The sequence below is a fragment of the Drosophila santomea genome, chromosome 3L (assembly GCF_016746245.2).
Source record: "Drosophila santomea strain STO CAGO 1482 chromosome 3L, Prin_Dsan_1.1, whole genome shotgun sequence".
Lineage (NCBI taxonomy): Eukaryota > Metazoa > Arthropoda > Insecta > Diptera > Drosophilidae > Drosophila > Drosophila santomea.
This window is the reverse complement of record NC_053018.2, coordinates 8,726,341-8,748,440: the sequence shown is the minus strand read 5'-3', so window position 1 is coordinate 8,748,440 and position 22,100 is coordinate 8,726,341. Positions and strand designations below refer to the sequence as shown.

Sequence of the window (22,100 nt, the reverse complement as noted above, 5' to 3'; positions counted from 1 at the left end):
ATGCTGTAGTGCAATTTTATTAATTCAATGCAAATAATAATCACCGATATGTAATACAATTAAGAGTTAAATAACACGTTTAATGAATGTAAAATTGGTTAGTTTCAAATTACTTCGGTAATTGCCTTAAATTTGAATGAATTGCAATGTTTAAATGCATTTTCAGAAAACTGTGCTGTTCCGTGAAAATCAAGAAAACCGCATTTCATTGAAGAGTTCTCAGTATTCCCAGCACTTGAGTCAAGGACAAAAGGCCTTAAAATGGACGCACTGCAGCATTAAAAACAAGAAAAATAAAAGAAATAAAATGAAATTGAACGGCGAAAAAAAAATGTCGAGATAAAAAGCAGTGGAAAAAGCAACGGAAAAGGAGAAATCACGAATGCGTCATAAAAACTTTGCACATCAATGCGCTGCGCGGAAAAGGGCGGCGGCAGGGGGGCGTGGCAGGCCCATAGATAGCGGATGGGGGCCATCAGCAGCCACTTTTGAGCCAAGCATCTAGCCAACAAAGTCCTGGGCAAAAAAATGGGCGATTACAAACAGTGGCGGTAAAATGAATAGCATAAAAGTTTCAAATACCAAATCATTTGAAAAGTACGTAGTACTGGTTTAGCTTGGGCATTAAAAACAGATCTTATTTTCATATCATGTTTTCTAAAATATTTTCCATTAACCCGCATTTGTTAACAATATACAATATTATGCACATCTGATTAAGAAAACATCCAGCATATATTATATTGCGAAACAATGCAGAAACATGATTTTACAGCCTATAATTACGACCTCAATTGTATAAGTGTGTTATATAAATAAAAAAGAATTCGCTGCTGCTGTTTGGACCAAGATGCGAGGAGCGCAAGCACTTGAAAATCCAGCAAAAAGTGAGCAAGAGGAGAGGAGCTGAAGTGAAGTGAAGAGGAGTGAAGTGGGCACGGATCCGTTCTGAAGGGTAACTGACCAAAATGGTTTGGGTCAGGCCGAGGAGAGAACGTTTTTATTGCAATTTCTGGCTGGCTGGCTGGCTGGCAGGAAGGTAGGCCGGCTTGTTCAACAGCCGCTATATGCGTGCTGTATGGCCGGCAGCCTCATTTGTTGATGGATTAGTCAAAGAGCAGCCACAGGGAAAATGTGACGGGCAGAGGGAAGGGAGCCTGGCTGCACAGGGCAAGGGGAAGGGAAAGGGGAAGGGAGCAGGAGCATTTCCTCATTTGCCTGTGGCAATGCAATTTTACTGCTGCAGTTTTGCGGCTCCTGCAGTGCATTTTGGCCCCGGCAAACGGGCAAGGAGCCTGGCCACATTTTTGCTGCTCATTTTGGCATCATTAAAGCCTTCAGTTACCGCATTTTTCTCCTGCAGCTCCTTCTTTTTGTCTCCTTTTTCCCGGCACGCACAGCACAAAATTTTGATTGATGATTGAATGCAACAGCAGCAGCAGCAGCAGCAGCTACAACATCTGATGAGCAACAGCTGCTTAATGATTGAGCGAACGGCACAGAGGAAGCCAACTTCAAATTGTTGTAAAACATCTTGCAATACGCTTTAAGCTCATTACACGTAAGTTATCAAACTTTAATCAAGGTTGAGTCATGCCTAAAAAACTTTTTGAGTCATTCATGACTCACAGTACTACAACTTTTGGGAACAGAAGTTTGAAATAATTAATTTAGGTCAGCTAAATTAGGAATTAAACACACACTCATTAAAACTTTATGGACTTTAAATGTCGATCACAATGGAAAATGCGCGTTGAGCTACACGGATGTATACTTTTCAGTTTATATTTTTAAAGCTACATAGAAAATGAGTTAGATAATAACAATTCACCAGAAATTTCACCAAAAACCTCGTTCTTTATTTTAACATTTATCAGGAAAAAATGATCACAATTAAAAAACCTTGAGGCGTAACAACCCACGCATCCATGTTTATACTCTTGAATATTTTTAAAGGTATTTATTTTTTTTGTGTCCGTACCGTTGGCATTGTTTTGATGTAATTTTTTTTTCCAAAAATGTATTTTGATTTTCATATGCTCCGGGTGAATTTCATTGTTTTAGTCAGCATTTAACCTTAGGGCGTTTTCGTATTTGCATTGGCAGCATACAAAAAGATTTTATCAAAATGTTTTTGGAATTCAGAACACAACAACTATTCAGGTATTTTATTAGCTTTTGATTTTTAATTTATTAGCTGCAGATATTTTTACCTATGGCACAATGGACGATATCTCTTTGGCTCTTTAAATTGAACTCCCTTTAGGGGAATTAACCTTTTTGACATTCATCGCTGACGTTAATTACTTTGGATGCCTTCACCTGGCTTAACGTGTTTTATTTATTTAATTTTCTCATTGGCATTTCCCTTTATTTGACACACACAATTTCAATGAATTTTTAATGATAATTTATATGGTTTATTTTAAATGTATAAATTTTTAAGCAAATGAATTTGGTCTTGCTGTTTAGTACGGCACTGCTGCACTTTGCTTTCCACATTTGTGTGGAAATTTTTGTGTAACTTTTCTTTCGGGTTTTTCTTTTCAAGTTTTCGGCATTTAACAACCAAAATGTTGCCTTTTGTGGTTGTTGTTTGGCAACACACAACAAAATTTGGTAATCGGTTTAGGCTGAAAGCAATTTGGCAACTGCATTTCGAAGCGATTTGTGTGGGTTTCTTGGTTTAGAAAAAATCTGTATTAGCATATGTTTTGAGCAAACATTTGTTGAACAAATGCTACCTATCTCTATTCAAATGAAGGAAAAACAATTTGTCTTGATTAATCACTCGATTTGGGCGTGTTATGAATGTGAGTCAGCTCATGTTGCAGGTGACGTAATTATTAGCGCATTCCTCTTGGCTATTTGAACTTGGCCCTATCAGATTAAGCTGATATTGATGTTCGATTAAGTTTCCCATTTTAGTTTCTCACATAAATTGCAATTAAATACGACTGTCCTATCAGAAATTCAGTTCCATCTGTGAGTTCATCGATACCTCAATAATTTATCCGCAAATCCATAATGGAGAATACAAAATAAGCTCGATCTGCTATCACTAACCATTTAGGTGCCATCAGTTTTGGCCAAATATTATTGTTGCTTTAACCTCAGTGTGTGTTTAAAAAATAGTCATCGCAGGGACAGTTGACCACTTTCCCACACGAAAATAAGAAAAAAACTGGAAAAGATGTCACAACAAAATCAACTAAAAACGAGGAAGCGCCGCGCGGCAGACACAAAACATGTTTAAAAATGCATAAATTAAGGAGGGCGGGCAATAAAGAAAAAAAAGAAGAAAAAAACAATGAAAAAGCGGCAGCAAAGCCAAATGCAAATCAGCATTGAGGCCAAAGCAAAAAAAGGAGGGCAGCCATGGGAGCTGGTGGGCGTGTTAATTACACACACTGGGACACACTGCACTGCCTGCAAGAAGTTTTCCGACACGAAAATTATACTCCCTAGAATTTTATTTATAAAACTTAAATTGGATATAGTAGTTTTTAAAAATTCGAACCATTTTTAGATACATTTAAACAAAAGAAATATTAATAAAATAGCAAGAACATAGAGAAGAATACAGTTTGCCTACGCTTTTGCGTAACTTTTAATTATAACCCACTGTGCATTAGCATAAAAAAATAGCGCAAATTGGCAAAGCCGTAGAATTTGTATTGGATTTTCTTTTGGACCCAGTTTACGCCGTTTTCTGCTATAAAGTTAAAAACCAGGTGCGTTATTACCAAGGTGTGTGTGTTTGTGTGCGAATTTGGAAATGCATTGGCAAGCGGAAATGTAAAGCACAACACAAAATGCAAATGCAGAAAAAAGTCAGCAAAGCAACACACACAAAACAAAAAAGAAAAAAAACCCAAGAAAATGAGAAACAAAACCTCAAACAGCTGATGGTGACGATTCAAAAGGCATCGTTGCTTTTGTGTGGTTTAATGACCTTGCCCAAGTTGCTCGCCCCTCTCGCTCGCACCCGTTGTAAGCGAAAGGGGGGACTTTGGGGGCTGGGGGCCATTGGTATTTGCTCCCCTGCCAAGCTGACGCCATGTGGTCGCTAATGCGTGAGGGAGCGGGGTGCACGAGCGGGAAAGAGACAGCGTTCGTGCCTAATTTTAATTTTATGCACACTTCGCACGCCTCACACTCCCATTCCCATACCCATTCCCCTTCTCTTTCCGCCCCTTTTATAGCCCCCTCCCTCTCGCTCGCTTTATTGGCAGAACGCAGCGAATTTTATTTTTAAACTATTAAAAACTGTATCGGCCAGAGAATTGTGTCAAGTGTAAATTGAATACATTGTCGGTCGCCTCTTTTATTTAAAGATATGATAAAATTAAACAACAAAATTTCGAGACGAAAAAAAATCGCATGTAGGCGTCAACTCGTCTTCTCTCGGTTTTATTTTTTTTGGCCGTTGTTTATAGAAAAGCATAAAATTCGCATTAAATCGATATCATAAAAAAAGCTAATTTAAAAATCGGTAAAAACAGGGTGACTAGAACTCGCCATGTTATGCGAAATATCTATATGTTTCCAGGCCTTATTGCTAATTTATGACCCTAAAAACATACAAATCTACACACACACACAGTCCCAAGAAAGTCAATGACATGTGAGGGGATGGCAGGTATTATATCTTTTGGTGTGGGAAACTGGGAAACGACTTAAATGAAAGGAAATGAAATGGCACTGGCACTGGCGAAATGTGTGGAAAATGTGACGCTGAAAGTGGATTCATTATGTCGCAACCTGGCAACAGAAATTTGAAGAGGAAACTTGGCGATAGCAAGGCCTTCACTAATTATGATGTACGGAAAAGAGATTAAAAGCTATAGAATGCTAGCACATTTTGTGTGTAGACTTTAAGACTAAACATGTCAAAAACTAGACAAATTACTTATGGAAAATTTGATTAAGATATTGTACAATGTATGGCCCAAAACGAATGGAATACAGAATGGTAAGTTTCCAATATTTTTAAAGCCCCAATAAGCGAATCAGTCGGAATTAAATTTAAAATTGGCACACAACTGATTTTATGACATCAAATGCGGCGCTAATTGATAAGAAACCTTTCAAGTTCAATGGCTTTTCGGCCAGCAAGTTCTTATCACAAGTTTCTTTATTTCGTTTTTTTCCCCCCAATACAATACAATGTTATCAACAAATCAAAAAACCTTTTAGACTCATAAGCAATTGCGTGAAATTGAAGTGAAGTTAATCAGTGGCAATTCCAGTGGCAATTACAATTCTATCTATTCCTCCTTAAAATCTTTGGCGATCAACGTGATCAGCATTTAACGTATATAAAACTTCAAGCTTTTGTACTTTTTTTGTAATGTTTTATTGCCTATTTAATGAATCTATCTTATCTGCAGCACGATGTTACGTTTACTTTATTCCCTTCCTAGTCAGAATCTAGGGCAAACAAACAATTGACTGACTGACAGCATTACGTTTATTTGTCCAACGAATGTCGGAGTGACTAATTTCATTTTGATTATTTTGTTTCAAGTGTGGATAAAGAACTTTCCGTGCAATGAACTTTGTTTTTATTGTGTATCATTTGGTTTTATCTCGAAAAATGGGTGGGGAAAACCAGCGTGGAAAATCTCGAAAAGTGCTGCTAATGGTTTTTGGTGGGAAGGCGGGATTTGGATAAATAGATACGATAGTTTGATTTTCTGCTTGAAGAACCCACGCAGAGTCATAAATCAGCGGAAAATCAATAGAATGAAACTTGGAAATCCATCAATGGTCACACAAATTAGAAACGTGATTTTCGTAGGGTCGAAAAGTGGCATGTGGAATTTTTTTCATTAAATGGTTCTTTTTGTTACCGAAGGCATTTAACACCACTTCTCTAATCTAAACTAAAAGTTGGGAATGAAGCAAATATAAATGGACATTGTATGGGGGTAAAAAAGAACGCAAATTGTGAGATTTAAATGCTAACTTGACAAAGGAATCTGCAGAATAAGAAATAAAATCTTTCTTCATGTCCCGGGTTTTTTTTGCCATTTCCCAGTGCGGCTTTTGTCACTTATTTCTTTTTTCTAGATTCTTGTATACTTTTATCGTCATCTACTCTATCTCATTGCCCAACATGGCAGAAAATCGACCTTAATGCTTCGATTTTTCTAGAACGTAACTCCATTTTCTTTTGGCCTAGTTTGTGCTGCGTTTACTTATATAATTACTCAATGGTTCTTGTCTCTCTAAAATATTACTTAGGTCCTAAGTATTATAAAATACAAATTATGGCCCACCGTTTCTCCGAATAATTATTGCCGTCCAATTATCAAAGCCAATTAAACAAAGGAGTGCTGTTTGGCTGCCTGAAAGGGCTTGAATACTTGCGTCTGTAATCAAAAGTTACGTGCAGCTGTTTCCATTCTCATACAAATTATTTTCAATGAAACCGTTCCACATGAAAACTCGTACCAACCAAATTTTCCAATTGAAATTTTCCCGTTGAGCCCAAAAATAAACTTACCCCAGGGGAAGGAAATGAAAAAGAGCGACAGATAACACGTATTTTTGCTTACCTGCAATGAAAATGAAAGAGGGGGGAGAATTAATCAATAAATATATATCTTTCATGGACGTTTATTACTAAAGTAGAGCTAAGTAAAGCCGACAACATTTTCAGCATTTTATTTGGCAACAAATCATTTTGCAAGTGTCATAAATAATCCACATACTCGATTCGAAGCGAGAGCCGAGTGAGTTTGAGTTTTAAGACTATCTTAAAGACCGAGACAGACAAGTGCAGGTTGGTTCATAATTTATGCAACTATATTATGATTTTTTCTTCCTTTTTTTGTTGGTTTAAAAGCAAGAGAAACCAGTTCTTCAAAAAGAAGTTCATTAAATATTGGAAAATATAGTTGCGTTTTATCCTGAGTTATATGGAAATTTAAGAAGATAAAGTCGGTTGAAATGCGGTGTTTTTAATTTAGTTAAAAAACAATAATTGCCTGATTTCAATGTACCAATCTATTAAAAGGTATATGGGAGGCCTGATGACATTATTTCCCAGCTCAGTAGAGTGTAAAATTAAGTTATCCACTCCCACGCAACATGCTACTCGTATGGCAAAACTCATCAATTAAGCCGCGAAAAGCATTCAAGTGACAGCTAACAAATAAAATGCATTTACCAAATCAACTTTTGCAGCCACAGCAGCAGCGACGACAATCAAAAAAAAACAAAAAAAAAAAAAAACTGAATGAAGTGAATTAAGAAATCGATAAAAATACTGCTTCATTTTCGTTCTCATACTGGCGTGCAAAGCTTTCCTCATATCCCGGCGAATTACGTTGATTAATTGCAAGCTAGATATTTTGAGAGCAATGGACAATCATCATCAAATCAAACTGATTGCAATTTGCATGCCAAATGGTCCAACTAATTAAGCTCCAATTTTACTCAATTTGATTGGATTTCAACGGAGGCGAAAACAACAAACCAAATCGAAAGGTGGATTGACCCCGAACAAACATCAACAGGCCGCAATCAAATTTATTGCTCTTGCTGACTGTTGATTAGTTTTGATTAGGCTATGTGAAATTTTCCCACATCCAAAGCAATGACTCTATTCACAGATTATTTTCAACATGCACTATTTAATGTGGTTTCACTTTAATAAATCTGTTTCGCAATTTGACTAAGGCACACGAACTGACGTAATCAATAAACTTATTTTGAAGTAAAGTAAGCGATACAAAAACGGAAGTTTATTATTCACATTTAAACTGGTAGAAAATATAACTTCAATGTTTGCACAAGCTGAATGCCCTGGGCGGAGCGTATCAAAAATAAATAAGTTTGCCGTTGAGAAGTTGGAAAAGCTGGAAAACAGGTATTCTACACAGTACAGCACAGCACACACCTGCTTGCCACCTCCACCTTCCCCCAGTTCACTCCACCTAACTGTTGATAAAAATGTTTATTACGTTTCCTGCTCCAACTATTGCGAACGCAAATGACACAAAAAACACTCTCTTGACAAACTTCGAGTCACTCGAAAAAGGGAAATTAAAGGAAACGGATGTATGCCAAAGGGTTGGAGGATTACAAACAACAATTAGACGATAAGGAAACATAATTGTAGCCAGGGGCTTAAGAAACTTCCTCTAGATAGTTGCAAAGGGCAATGAGAACGCTTAGTTGATGAAAAGGAAATGAAGGATTTCATTAAAAGAAATGTGCACAAAATGTAAATAAAACGGGAGATCTGCAAAGGCTGCAAGATAGTTGTAGCAAGTAATAAACTAATTGAAATGTTCTCTATTGAATGGGATAAATGTAAATAATTTTTAAGACCAGCTTTGGGTTCTATGAAAATAAAGGTGTTTTACAATGGGAAAATATGTCCTTTTTGTGGTATCAAAACGAGACGAGGGTTTCCACTAGTTTTCCATTATGTTTTTCCGAGAAAACTGTGTCCAAACGTGCTTGGCAGCACAAAAACTATGTTTCCCAACAAATAACTTTATACCCATTTCAAAGTTTTCGCTTTGCATTTACATAGAACAGGAAATCACCTGCTTAAGGTTTTTCGTTATTTCAACTTGTCAGTTTTTCCCATTCGTTTCTTTATTTTTTTTTTCTACATTTTCGTGGCCAAACCGCAAACGTGTTTGGCATTTAAAATCGATGCAAGAAAATGCAGCCGCAAAAGGGCGGGGAAGCGGGGAAAAATGTCCGGGGTGAGGAAGAGTAAATGCAGAAAAGAGTTGAGCAGTCGTCAGTCAACATAACTGACACGCAATAGTTACACTGGAGATAGATGGGAAAAAGGTGGAGGGTTTGGTGGCAAGTGGCCGGAAAATAGGGAAATGCAGGGGGCACTGAGACGAGCAGCCAACTGAGTTGTGTGTGATTCCTTCAGTTGTTATTGCTAGCCATGTAATTAGGTTGTTGAGCAGGCGCTTTTTCTCTTTTTCCTTTTTTGTGCTTTTAATGTTTTTTTGGCTACTCACATGTGGAACAATAATTGTGTAATTTCACTTACTCCATTTGGTTGTCTACCCCAGCACATTTTCTTTTTCAATAGAATAAATTTCCATTTCTCCCCCATTCGTATCTAAACCGCCGAGTTATAAATGTGGCGAAAATTTTGATAAATTCCAGTAATAAAAGAAAAAAACAAAAATACAATTTAATGGGCGGCCTTAAATCAAATGAAAACTCGTCCGAATGTGAAAAAGAACCACTGAACCACTGAGCGCGGGGAGAATAAAACATAAATTGCCTCGGCCACAGCAAATAAAACACATGTGGCCCCAGATAAGTGAGAAATGAGGGGAGAATATGTAACGCGGCTCTGACGCAGAGATATCAATAAGTTGCCTTTGGGGGCGACGCAACAGGGCGTATGCGTAATGTAATTTAAATTTGTACAAGCTAAAAAGTGTTCGCAGTCAAAAAAATATAAACAAATAAAACGAATAAAATGAGAATCGAATGGAGAATTTAATGATTAAGCCCATCAAAAACAATCAGTATGGAAAACAAAACAAGTGCACTAATATAGATTTTAAAGGGGAAACTTAATCATTGTAGAATCTGTATTAAATAATTTTTGAAGAATGCAGAGATTGAGTGTAATAAAGAAATTATAATAATTATTTCAGTGAGTAATAAACTGCAAACTTTAAGCATGCAATTTAACTAGCAAAGTGTGAAACAAATAAATATTTTATTAACCAAGTTAATAAGGTGAAATAATAACGTGAAATGACTTCAATTTTTATGGCAACTAAATAAACGCCTAACATAACAACTGACCAACCTCTGCAAATATTATCACACCTTAACCCACAACGAAGCCCAGTCAGAGCCATTAAAAATACATATAGCCAACAAATTAAGGAACAATAAAAACGCATAACCACATGCCCGAAAGGGGGCGTGTCCGCGGGCCAGTCAAGGCCAAGGGGGCGGTGGGTAGAGGCCACAGGTGGCACAGGGGCAAAGCCACAGAATCGCGACTCCGATACGAGTTGAATAAACCCCGACTAAAGTCAACAGCTAACCATAGAGAACTTGTTGGAGTTTATTTTTCTTTTTTTTTTTTTTTTGTATATTTTCTTCTCTGTTTAGTTTTTTTTTTTTGTGTCGTAAACGGATCGGAATCGGACTGGCAACAGTTGGACTGGACAGGCCTAAAGTTGATAACCTTGAGAGCATTTTCATGCGAAAGTTCAATGAATTTTTAGTTTCTACTTCCATGCTTAGGGAGGGAGAGGGAGGGAGGTTGAAACTCACATGTGACTCCGAAGAAGTAGCCAACAAAAGCGACTTGCCGGGGGAAAAGTGAAACAAAAACCAGACTAAACATTGTCGAATGATGCAGCACGAAACGGGGCCGGAAAGAGGCAGAAGAATGAGGCAGAAGCTGAGAACCAGTTCAGCAAACGGACTAAAGACAACAAAGATCGACGATCTGTGAAAAGTTTTGACTGCATGATACCTAGTAGTACTAGTACCTAGTAAAAATAATCAATAAATAATACTATACTCAACGGAGAAAGCAAAGCGCAATTTAACCATGCTTCAAGTATGACGAGTGTGACTGTGGTTTTATTAGTCAGCGAACAGTGTGGCCTTGCTGTTTTATGTTAGGTTTTAATTTAAGCTTTCATTACAAAGGGGAACCTAAGATTTCCTAAGACGTCTATGATTACAGGGTATTAGAACTCCACGCAGGATAAAGCATGAGTGTTAGAGGGAGAAAGCAAAGCGGAGAACGTAGAAGCGAGATAGGGAGGTGTGTGAAATCGATGCGTCGTCGAAGTCTTCGTTTTCTCCATGGTCTGTCTTCGCTTTTAGTCGAAGCTCATGAAATGCACAGGAAATCAATGATTCGCTTCGGTTTCGATTACACACACACACATACATACACACACAGAAACTGGCCACACACACTCGCGCATATGATAGCTATTTGCAACATGTTGCCGCAACACGCACAGCATGTTGCTGAAAGCATTTGCAATAAATTAACTAAAATTACAGACAATTATTAAGCATTGATCAAGCGTATAACTTGAGCGATGATCGCTCTCTGAGTTTTGGTTTTGGATTTTTTCTTTCTCCTTTTCTCCCTTTACCTTATTTCTTGTTGCATGTTTACATTTTCCTTTTGCCTTACTTGCATATTTATTGGGGCGTTTGTGCATTTTAATTAAGCGATTTGTCAATTGCAGAAGACTACGTGCAGTTGAGAAATGCTTCAGGGAGTCCGCAGAGAAGGAGAATTATTGATTGCGATTGGCTGGGCAAAGAGAAAATTATATAGGAGGAGCAGGATGAACAGAAGAAGATACATGCATGCTGAAGTTGGTAGGCGGCATGCAATTAGTCAATCATAGGGCTGGAATCCGAGGCCAAGTCGACTGAAGGTAATTGAAATGGAAGCCAGATTGAGGCTTGGGTGTTAATCAAATCACGAGAATAGGGTTTAGAGGCCAGCTCTACTTCCAAGTGCCCCATAAAGAGCTTATAAATATAGGGTGTTTTTTTTAGAGGTATAGAACTTTAAATTGCAATAAAACAACGATGGATTATTCGATTGACATGAATTTTATTGACATGAAAGATAATCTTGTGGCATTACATTTTAAATATGATTTCTGGCATATGACCGCCACGGCTGGCTCGGATGTAGTCCAATCTGGACGTCCAATTTGCAATGACTTTTTCCAACATTTGGCCGTATATCGGCAATAACACGGCGAATGTTGTCTTCCAAATGGTTTAGCGTTTGTGGCTTATCCGCATAGACCAATGACTTTACATAGCCCCACAAAAAGTAGTCTAGCGGTGTTAAATCACAAGATCTTGGAGGCTTATGAAAAATCGGGAACAACAGCAATCTCGTTTTGGGCCCATTCGACGAATCTACGCCTTGCTTGATGATCGTTTGGTTTCAATTCTTGCACGAGTTGGATTTTGTAAGCACGCATGACGAATTGCCAAACCAAACTGAGAATAAATCACTTGACAGCTGTTAAATCGGTCGCCATCTTGAACAGTAATGCCAACTTAAAGTTCTATACCTCTAAAAAAAACACCCGTTAGAAAACAGTCAGTGTGACAAACCTTCATTTAAAGCTGACAGTGTGACCACGCTAATTCTGAAATGATTTCTTAAAATCTAGTTCGTATGATACTAGTTCTACATAAATTATATCACGTGTATCTTTGAAGTGTTCCTCTTGGTTTCCCAATACCCTCCTTTCCTAAAAATCTCTTCCTGTGTCATCCCAGTTTCCTTCTTCGTTCTCAAGTTCCCTGCTCCCTTCTGGTGTAATTTGAGAGTCGTGAAAGCCGCAGACATTATACATAATTTAATATGAATATTATGATCCAAAAAGGGAGACAGGGGATTTCCCCTTGCTCCTTGGCTCTTAATGACAAACCCGAGTGCTGCACTTCAACACTTTTAGTGGCAATTTACAGGAGCTGACCACAAAGGAGAAGGAGTAAAAGCTGAAAAAACAACAACTCAAACTTCGGAAGACGGCAACCATAATTGACCACAACAAAAATTTGTGTTTCTGATTATGACAACAGATGGGAAAAAATGAGCGTAAAAAATTGACGAGCTTGGTGGTACAGTGAAAAAAGTGTAATTCAGCTGTAAGGATATTTTGTGTAATGCATTTCTTTTACATCGAGAAAATATTTAAAAATGTAATCCCTTTTTCTGTTGTATTAGTGCCTTCACGTTATCTTCCCTGTTCGCTTGCTGATGATGTGAAGTGCAAATAATTATGACAGCCAGGCAAGCGTGGAAGTGCCAGCGGGATAATGTTTATAAAAAAAATGCTGAACGGAAGCAGCTAAAGTAAAAAAAAATACAAATACTCACACCGTTAAAAAAGAGGGAGGTGCAACAAAAAAAAAACGCACAACAAATCTTAGCACACCTGCAAATGACAACAACAGCAATGCCGAGTTGGAGCCAGAGAAAAAAAAAAGTGCAACACTTGAACTTTGGAGCAGCTGCAGCAGAAACTCGATGCAAGAGGATCTGCAAAAGGGAAGAAAGGAGGCTGGGGGCGTTGAGTCAGCAAAAGGCAACAAATTTAACGGCCACACCTCCAAGTAGCAACCACACTTCCATAAAAATATATCTTTGCTGGGGATCGAAGGCGCCAACACCCTTTCTTAATTCTATACATACAGATAAAGTCAAGCGTGCTCGCAATTATCTTTTTCAATATTTCGTGCTATTAATTCATGAGGAAAAGTATTACTATCTCTATGTAAAAAGGAACCCCAATTCGGAAACAAAGAACCCAGCTGCAAAATTATCGAGTGTAGCAGATCCAACCGATTTTAGCTATAAGCCACGTTTTTACTATCCTCAGAACTTGAAGCCAAAGCTGTAATTATATAATCTAGTAAATTCTTATAGGCCAACTCGACCGATTTTTGCATAATTCGACTGCGAACAAGAGTAACAAAAGTTCGTATCTCGGCCAACTGGCCACCAAGCGCATAACGACGATTATGAAAGACAATCAGCTGAGTTAGCCGAGTTGTTGCTGTTTATGTTGATGTTGCTATCGTTGAAGTATTTTTTTTTTTTTTTTTTTTTTTTTTGCTGCTGCTGCAGTTGCTATTGTAGTTATGGGTATTGCTGCTTGGAGGTTTGTAGGGTAATTGACAAACGGCGAGCCGACTGAGATACTCAGAAGACTGGGCCCGAAGACCGAGAGCCGCGTCCGTCTGGCTGCACTCGTCACAAATAAAAATGTGGCCAGTGGAGCAGCCAAGCGGCAAAGCTGAATGCCTCACTTATTGCTTCTGTTGCAAAAACAATATGCAGAAAAAAAAAATGAAAAAAAAGGCAAAATGTAGTTACCTCCAGGGGGTTAATGCTATCTGTTTGTGGCCGAGCTTTTGCTCTGATTACTGATAAATGTGTTAAAACGAAATGAAAGGGTCTCCCTGCTCGTTAGACTGAAAATGCCTTTCTGCAGTGCACATGGCGAGGGGTTAAGTGTGCGAAATGGATTGGCCTGGGGGCAATTGTAGGGTTAACGTCATCACAATGAACAAAGTGTGGAAATGGAACACTCCTAGAGGGTGTTCAAATCGATGGAAAAGGGAAAGAATTCAGGTAGATGACGCACGATTTACATTACATGTATAAACTACAAAGCCCCATGCACATGTTGAGTAACCTTGTTTCCATGCCACAATGGTGGGGCCATTTCTGTAAACCATTAAAACACATGAACTATGTTGATATACATATATGTATATTTATATCCCCACTGACGCAAAACACACATTGAGGACCTCAAAGGATTTGTACTCACAGAAAAAGTTTGCTGGCATCTTTATGCTTTCTTTCGCCTTCAGTTTCAGTTTGTCAGCCTGCTAAGCCGTAAGCAAATCCGCCGCCTCTATTTATAACCCAGCAGAACGTCAAGAAAAACGCTTTTCCACATCTAACCAGAATGCATAACTGCGAAGCTGCGTCAAAAACTATTCCCCAGTTAAGTCAGCGACAGAGCCAATAATGTAAAATCGCATAACACTTCACAAGCAGCAGACACAGCAGCAGCAGCAGCAAAATCAGCAGCAGAATATATGTAAATATAGCATAGGGTTGTGTGGCATGCAACTTGGAACCGGGGGAAACGTACGAGATGGCGACACAGTCTGAAGTTGAGCTGATGCTAGTCGAAGCATAAGCCACTCAAAATGCTGGCATGGCCCGCGCTTTCACACAAAAGCCAAGCTGACACATCGAGATGCGGAGAGGAACATGAAGGGGCAGGGGGTTTAGGCCATGGCTTAGCCAAGAGTCCTGTGTGATGGCGGCAATGCAGCTGTAGTAGTTGCCAAGTGTTCGGACAATGAGGAAGTCACTTGATATAATGACACTTGTCGTTGCTTCACTCCCAATTTCAGCCAAGTTGCTGGAGTTGTTCGTGTTGATCTGTGTACAGAATGCAGATTCTTCTTGGCGAAGATTGTAAAAGTTATAAATTTATATTATTGCAGTAGTTGGTGTAATTAGTTGTTGTAAACGTTGGTGTAGTTTGTTATAGTTATTGTGCGAATTACCTAGCGTTTACTTACTTTTATTTGTGATATAAAATAAAAAACTTTCAAGATTATTGTTGTCTTTAAAAACTTCTGTTGTTAAATTGGTTTTAATGCACATATGTTACTTTTTATCTAGATATATCTGCTTTGGTGTTGGTAACTTAATCAGGGTTTTTAATTCACATGGAAATACGAAGCTGCCACGCAAATAAGTTCGAGGGAAAACTATCTCACAGATGCTAACAATCTTTGAAGAACGCTCAAGTCTTTCAGTATAAACAATCGACTGTCGTCAATCAATTTAATGATTAAACTATAGCAATCTAGTGTATTTAAATATATTGCTTGGGGTTTCTACTTGAACCTGTTTAATTGGCAGAAACTTATAGTTAGAAATCACTTTGATGGGAACATTTGTGCAAACAAACATCAAATGTTACTTTTCCCAATCAGAATATTTTTAAAATGTACAATTTATTGCATTTAAACCCGATTTTCCAGTCACTTTTCCATGAACACGCACATTTAAATGTTCACCTCAATGATTGTTCACATCTGACTGTGACTGTCATTTCCTTCACTTCACTTTATGTCAAATAGACGCCCACACAATCGTTTATGGGCCCACATGAAAAGTCCGATACTGTGGAAGATTGGTGAGAATAAAGTGTTGAAGGCAACAGAGATTTGCATTTTCCCAGAGGCAGAATCAGCAGGAGCAGCTTTTCCCCATCAACATTAACTTTAACTGCTAATTGAAAGTTTGATTGAACTTTAATACTTTTGCGCGCCAGCTTTGGATTTTTGTTGTTGGTGCCAACTGGAAATGTAAACATTATAAAAGTATATAGATTTCAAGATGCCCGCGGCGAAATCGTGTCTTAATGACAAAACCCATCATATTATTATTAATAGTTAATTGATTTCCATTCAAACTTTGTGTATAATTTATCAAAAAAGGTTAGTAGCTGCTTTTGGAATGACTTTTTTGGTCTGGCGGCAAAGATCAGCGGGTAGTTGATTCTCTTCTCAGGCCCTTAAAGGTTAATTCTGCTGGTTTTTCTTTATCTCTGGCGTATTCTCGTTCTCTGAAGGGCAATCATAATTAACGATGGAAATGACTGAGAAGCTTGAAGAGTTCTCAAAGTTTAATTCGCGTTGACCTTTCAGTTTGCTTGGGGTTTTTTTTTTGTTAACCACTTTATGATGGCCCCTTAGGAATGAAGAACAGAAACTGACTTTTTGGTCAGAGATTTTATCAGGAAATAATTATAAAAGATTCGTTTACCATTTGTTAATTATCTTGGGGCAAATAGAACGATTTCTTAGATATATGTAAATTCATTGTCATTAGTAAAGTGATTTCCTTTACTTTTCATTTCCATTACACTCGATTTAATTGGCTTTTCCTCCTACTTTCTTCTGGCGACTTCCTGCACTACTTATTGCAAAACAGGCAGCCAATTAACGTTGATTCTTTTTTATATATTCTTAAATTACCATAACTAGTTCAAGAAGTTATTAATTTTGCTGTAAGCTGCACTTAAGTGGCTACATTATTAGCTATCATGTTCTCGGTCTTATATTCCATTATGGCATAACTCTTTAATAAACATTAATGGCTGCTGGAATGGCAAAAGGAATTACTTGAGGAAAATCTCTAGCTTTCCGAACTAATCCACATTTAATGCACTTTTCCATATTTCCCCCGCCATTTCCCTTTTCTTCTTCATCTTAACCAAGTGGTTTTCTTGTTCTTAGGGCCAATCACACCCAATTTCTCTATGTAGAAATAAATCCTAATATTTGTTGAAATCAATTATTTATTATCCAATTAAATGTATAAATCAAATTTGATAGCCAGGAAGGCACAAAGTGCCAAAGGTTGTAGATAAATGCAATATGAACACCAGTGGCTACAACATTATACGACATTCAATTCGAATTTTTCGCAATGTATAAAAATATATTTGAGCGTCACAGCTGACGCAGTTTTGTCTGTGTCCCCCCTCACAAAGTTTCAACCTTCTTTTTTTATAATATTTATGCACATGACACAAAAACGTGAGCCGCTTGCTGTTGCCATTATTTATATGCACAAATTTGCTGTATTTTATTTGTTTCTTTTGCGCCTTGCTAGAATTTATTGAAATAAATTGTGGCCGTTTTTTCAGTTTTTCAGGCAATTCCATTCCGCTCCAATTTGAATTAAAGTTGTGTAAAGTTCTTAAAGAACGTTCTCCAGAGGCGCGCGGTGCAGAGGGGTTCGCAGGTGGGCGGTGGGCTTTTTGGGGGGTTTGAGGGGTCGGGGGGCATTCCCGACTGTCTGGCGCATGAAGAGGAAAAAACTGGGTCAAAAGTTGGAAAAATTATAAAGTAAAGCAAAGAAAGAAAAGCGTAGCAAAAGTTCAGCATGGGGAAAGGGGAGAAAGAGGTGAAAGGGGCAAGGGGGTAGGGAGGGTTTACTAACGCGAATGTTTATGCACAAATACACATGCACTCTCTTTATCTCACAGCCTGCATTTTTGTTTATTACTGCTCCTTTGCTATTTGTTTGTTTTTCGACTTTATTGCAGCCAACAAGAAATCGAAATAAAGAAGTCTCTGAAGATATTTCAGGAAATTAAAATGGGCAAAAGGTCGGAAAAAAACAAAAGAGGAGCAGGTTGATATGACATATACATTATACTTGAATGCATTTCTATTGCAATGAGAAAGAAGCTGGCCAAAACAACAAGATTTCAACGAGATATGGTATCTCCTTTAAAAACACTTTAATATTAGTCGATTATTCTCTCTTCGGGAATTTTGGAATGATTAATGCAGTAAGCTTCGTTAACAAACTAACATAAATAGCTACCATCAATTATTCGAAGTGTCAGCAGAGAATAAAAATATTTTATATCCCAATTAGTGGCAAGTATTCTTCCAATTACAACCATTTATAATGAAATTAAATACGAATTGCAATTGTTTTTCGACCAGCATCCGCTTGTCTAATGCCCACAAAATACCAAGGCCCAATATCCACGCCCACTCCGCCCACTTAAACACACCTCAAAAGAGGTGTTAACTGCAATTTTATGCAAATTAGTTGCAAGCAAAACTCAATTCGTTTGAGTTAAGTTCGTTGATGCGATGGCTATCAATCGTAGACAAATAGCTAATTGCATTGTTTGTAGTTTAATTAACCAAAATGTTTAAGCCGCACCTTCGAGTCAGAGAACAGATATCGCGCATATATACTATATACAGATATATATGCGACACCTACTCTGTGAGTAAAACGGAAATCTGATTTGGCAATCTAAAAGAATAACAAATGAACCTGAGCACAACTAGAAAAACAAAACCAAAACAAAAACAAGACAAACTTCCAGTCATAAATATTGGCTAATTATGTATAAAAAAGTAAACAGCCTTCAAGACCAACAGTAAGTAAACAAAGCCAAAAAACTAGGTACAAAAAAAAATATACTACAAAATGTCAAAGCAGAAATATTTGCTGTTAAAATTGTTAAACTTTTTTTTGTGTGGCGTACTGCGTTCTGTCAGCTGCAGATGCAGAAAATGTTAACTGCACAAAATGTAAATAAATTTTCCTCGTCGGCAGAGGCAGCGCTGCAAAGTCACGTTGCGGCAGCAGTCAACAGACAGCGCGATTTGTGCCACTAACCTACTTCAAGACAGCCGACAACTGAACCGACTAGCAAGCTCAACAAGCCAGCAGCTCCACGTCTCTTTCCCGCCCCGTATGTGCCTCTCTTTCTACTGCTGCACCTCGCTTTGTAAATGCAATCTGAAGCGTTGACAAAATTGTACAAAACAAAAAAAAAAAAAAAAAAGAATAAAATACACAACAAATAAGTAGGAAAATATATTTTAAAATCAATTAAACATTTAATTAAATGAAATCAAATTTTATAAAAACCTATAACTGATGTGCAGTGTGACCATGCAAACGTGCAAAGGTGTAACCATGCCACAAAATTGCAGGGCAAAATAAGGGCATTTCGATTCTAACTACAATGCCACAATGTCTCCAGTGTGAAATCATCGTTAGGGTGCCCCAACTTCTATCTGCATTCATTTTCTTAATCCTCCCACATACTATTATTCAAGTTCCTTCGACCGAGTCGTGAACTTTTCCCCCCAGCTCCAACAAATTAGGCAGCTTAAAAGCCAAAAAGGCGTTGATTGATTTGAAAAAGGCTTCGCAAAGGCCCAAGAAAAGGTGCGATTGATGGAAAAGGTGAGCCAAAGGTTTTTTAATCTCGAAGCATGTGTCCACGGCTAAGTGATTTGGTCAATGGTCAGCAGCTGTCGCAACTGAAAGCCGAGAACAGCTCAATTGAAATATTTCCAAAACTTGTTTATGGGCCAAGTGACAGATATATGCAGAAGGCAAAGGGATATAGGCTGGAGACAGATGTAGACACTTTTCTGGTTTTTGTTCGTTGACCCATAAAAATTATCAGGCTGTCAATGCGACTCAGTGACACGAGACAGACGTGCGGACCTAAGCCACAAACCGACCAAACCAAACCTCAGTCCAAAAAGAAACCACTCACAGATATCAAACCATTATGTGTCTATCCATTTGGGGGCATTATCAAAGCTCTCAGTGGCAATTATGTGGGCATTGTTGCTGGGGTCTCGACTCTATGACTCTATGATTCATCAACATCATCAGCTGTTGCCGCTGCACTGCTGGCTATAATAAACATAATTCTGTTTCATTATTATTTTTTACTTTGCTTGCTTGTCTATTTGCCTATTGTTGCACAGCTGCACTGGACCGCAGTTAGGAAATTTGCTGCCTTTTGTTGCACTCCCTCAAAAGTTAATCAAGATCTAAATGGTTTTCAGCTGTTGAGTTCGCTTTGTAAAAAGGTTTGTTTGGCGGTACTTCTAAGATATGGTTCTGAGAAACACGTATTTGCCAAATCCTATGTGCTTATGTTTTGTATTATGTTGCTTTAAATAACATATATCATTCCTTTTCCAGCTGATTTCTTTTCACTTATCTCTTTTCTGATAAGAATGTACACGACGATACCATATGATACGATATGATCAATATAATTTGGCACTCATTAAGCGTGTTTAGTTCAACGAACCTCTGTCGTTTGCCGTTTAATTCATTTCCATTTTTAGCCAATTAACTTGACCAGTTACTAATTAAATTTACAATGACTAAAACCAACAAACGGTGGAGAGGAAAAGGGGTAGGTCACTGCCATACGATATTGTCATAAAATATGTTTAATAAACACACGCATAGAGGCACAGCTGGCAGAGGGAGAAGGAGAGAGCCTAGACAGAGACGGACACCTTCATCTAATTAAAAATATAATTTATGTTGACTCTCTTTTTGTGCTGATACCAAAATGGCACTAAAAGTTGGCCCAAAGAGCCAGGGCGAGGGGCGTCTGTTGTCAAGGCAATTAAACTTGTGTGTGCCTCTCCTCTCCTCCGCTGCCTGCTTGTACATACATATTGTATATAACCCCTCGATCCTAACTCTTTACAAACTGAGTTGACCCCACCAGCAGGAAAAAAAAGAAGCAAAAATTCAAATTATAAAGCTAAAGACGAACGACCTCCCGCTTTTCCCTGCTTTTTCCTGCATTTTGCATGCGTTTACTCGCAGCTAGAAAAACGCACCGAAGCATTAAGAAGCATTTGCTGGCTGCGTTTGTGGGAGAAACATTTTTGCATTTGCCATTAAAAATATACACTTTTAAAGCCAACTTTTTTCCACCTTTCGTTTTTCTTTTTTGTAATTTCCCATTTTGCATAGATAAAAGATACAAAAATTTAAAGCCACTTTGTTGTTTCTGCTTTGATGGTTGAGCTGCTGGCTTGGGTTTGGGTATAGGTTTGAGTTTTGGTTTTGGTTTGGGTTTGGGTTTGTTGGTGGCTCAACAGCGCGTAAAAGTCAACGACAGCTAAATGTGGCGCTCGAAATTAATTTCCAACTTTTATTGTGGTTATACCCCATCGCCCAGTATACCAGTATCCCATTCCCTGACTAGCTGACTATATAATTTTAATGAGACACACACGCATCTGCGCAGTGTATTCAACTTTAACTTACGATCTTTTTGGTACAGCAAAATAACTGGGCACTGTTCCATGACTCAACTCACTTTGAATTGTTTGGGGTTAAGTGCGGGCTCCACGTAATGTGAGACCCGCAATTATGTAGTTTTGTAGTTTTGCAAAACTTACCTAGAATGAGAACAATAATGAGAGATTGTTAGAACAGTTGTTTTATCGAAATGTGAAGGAGTTATTAAAGTATTTCAAACTTCTACAAATTGCTGCGAAAACTGTGAATAATGCAGTACTTTCCACAACTATATTTTATTTATACCTATAAGATGTGAGGTTGATTTCTTTGATAACCTAGCTTTATTTGTTCGCGGCGCACAAAATAAATTAAAGACTCTAAAGACTTGTTCCCCTACTCATTGTTTAACATCTGGCTTGTATCAAACGATCTGAAAACATAAAAACTTCAAGTGACTGCGGCATATACTGAATTATCAAAACCAAAAAAAGAAAAAAACAGAAAAAATCGAAATGCATGCAAGAAATTGTCAAAAGCAAATTCAGCAAACACTTAAAATGGTCTCAAGTGAGTAGACGACGGCAATGGCAAGGAAAACCAAAACAAATACAAAAACCCATGGTCGAAACAAAACTCAATTCAATCAAATAAATACAACAAAGCGGGATTTTTGAAAGGGGGGAGGTGGAAAATGCGCGACAGAAACCAGCAAAGTTTTTCGTGGTCCCCAAAGCTGCAGAAAAGTCAGCAACAGAAATTTGTCAAGCAAATAAAAAGGGGTTGGAGTTGGGGAAAATGCGCTGAAAATTTATGCAGCTCCCGCCGGAGGAAAAAGACAAGAGCAAGAGCAAATCCCTGCAGGGGGGCGGCCTCTCATCGTCGCCTCGGTGGGCGTGGCACACGCTGCCTCAAAGCGCCGACATTCGTGTGC

The 22,100-nt window shown here is 38.1% G+C and overlaps 1 protein-coding gene across 2 annotated transcripts in view; it reads right to left on the bottom strand.

Moving 5' to 3' along the window:
- Positions 1-22,100, bottom strand: part of LOC120450484 (serine/threonine-protein kinase NLK) — a 67,447-nt gene that overhangs the window by 24,093 nt on the left and 21,254 nt on the right. The window lies entirely within an intron of this gene.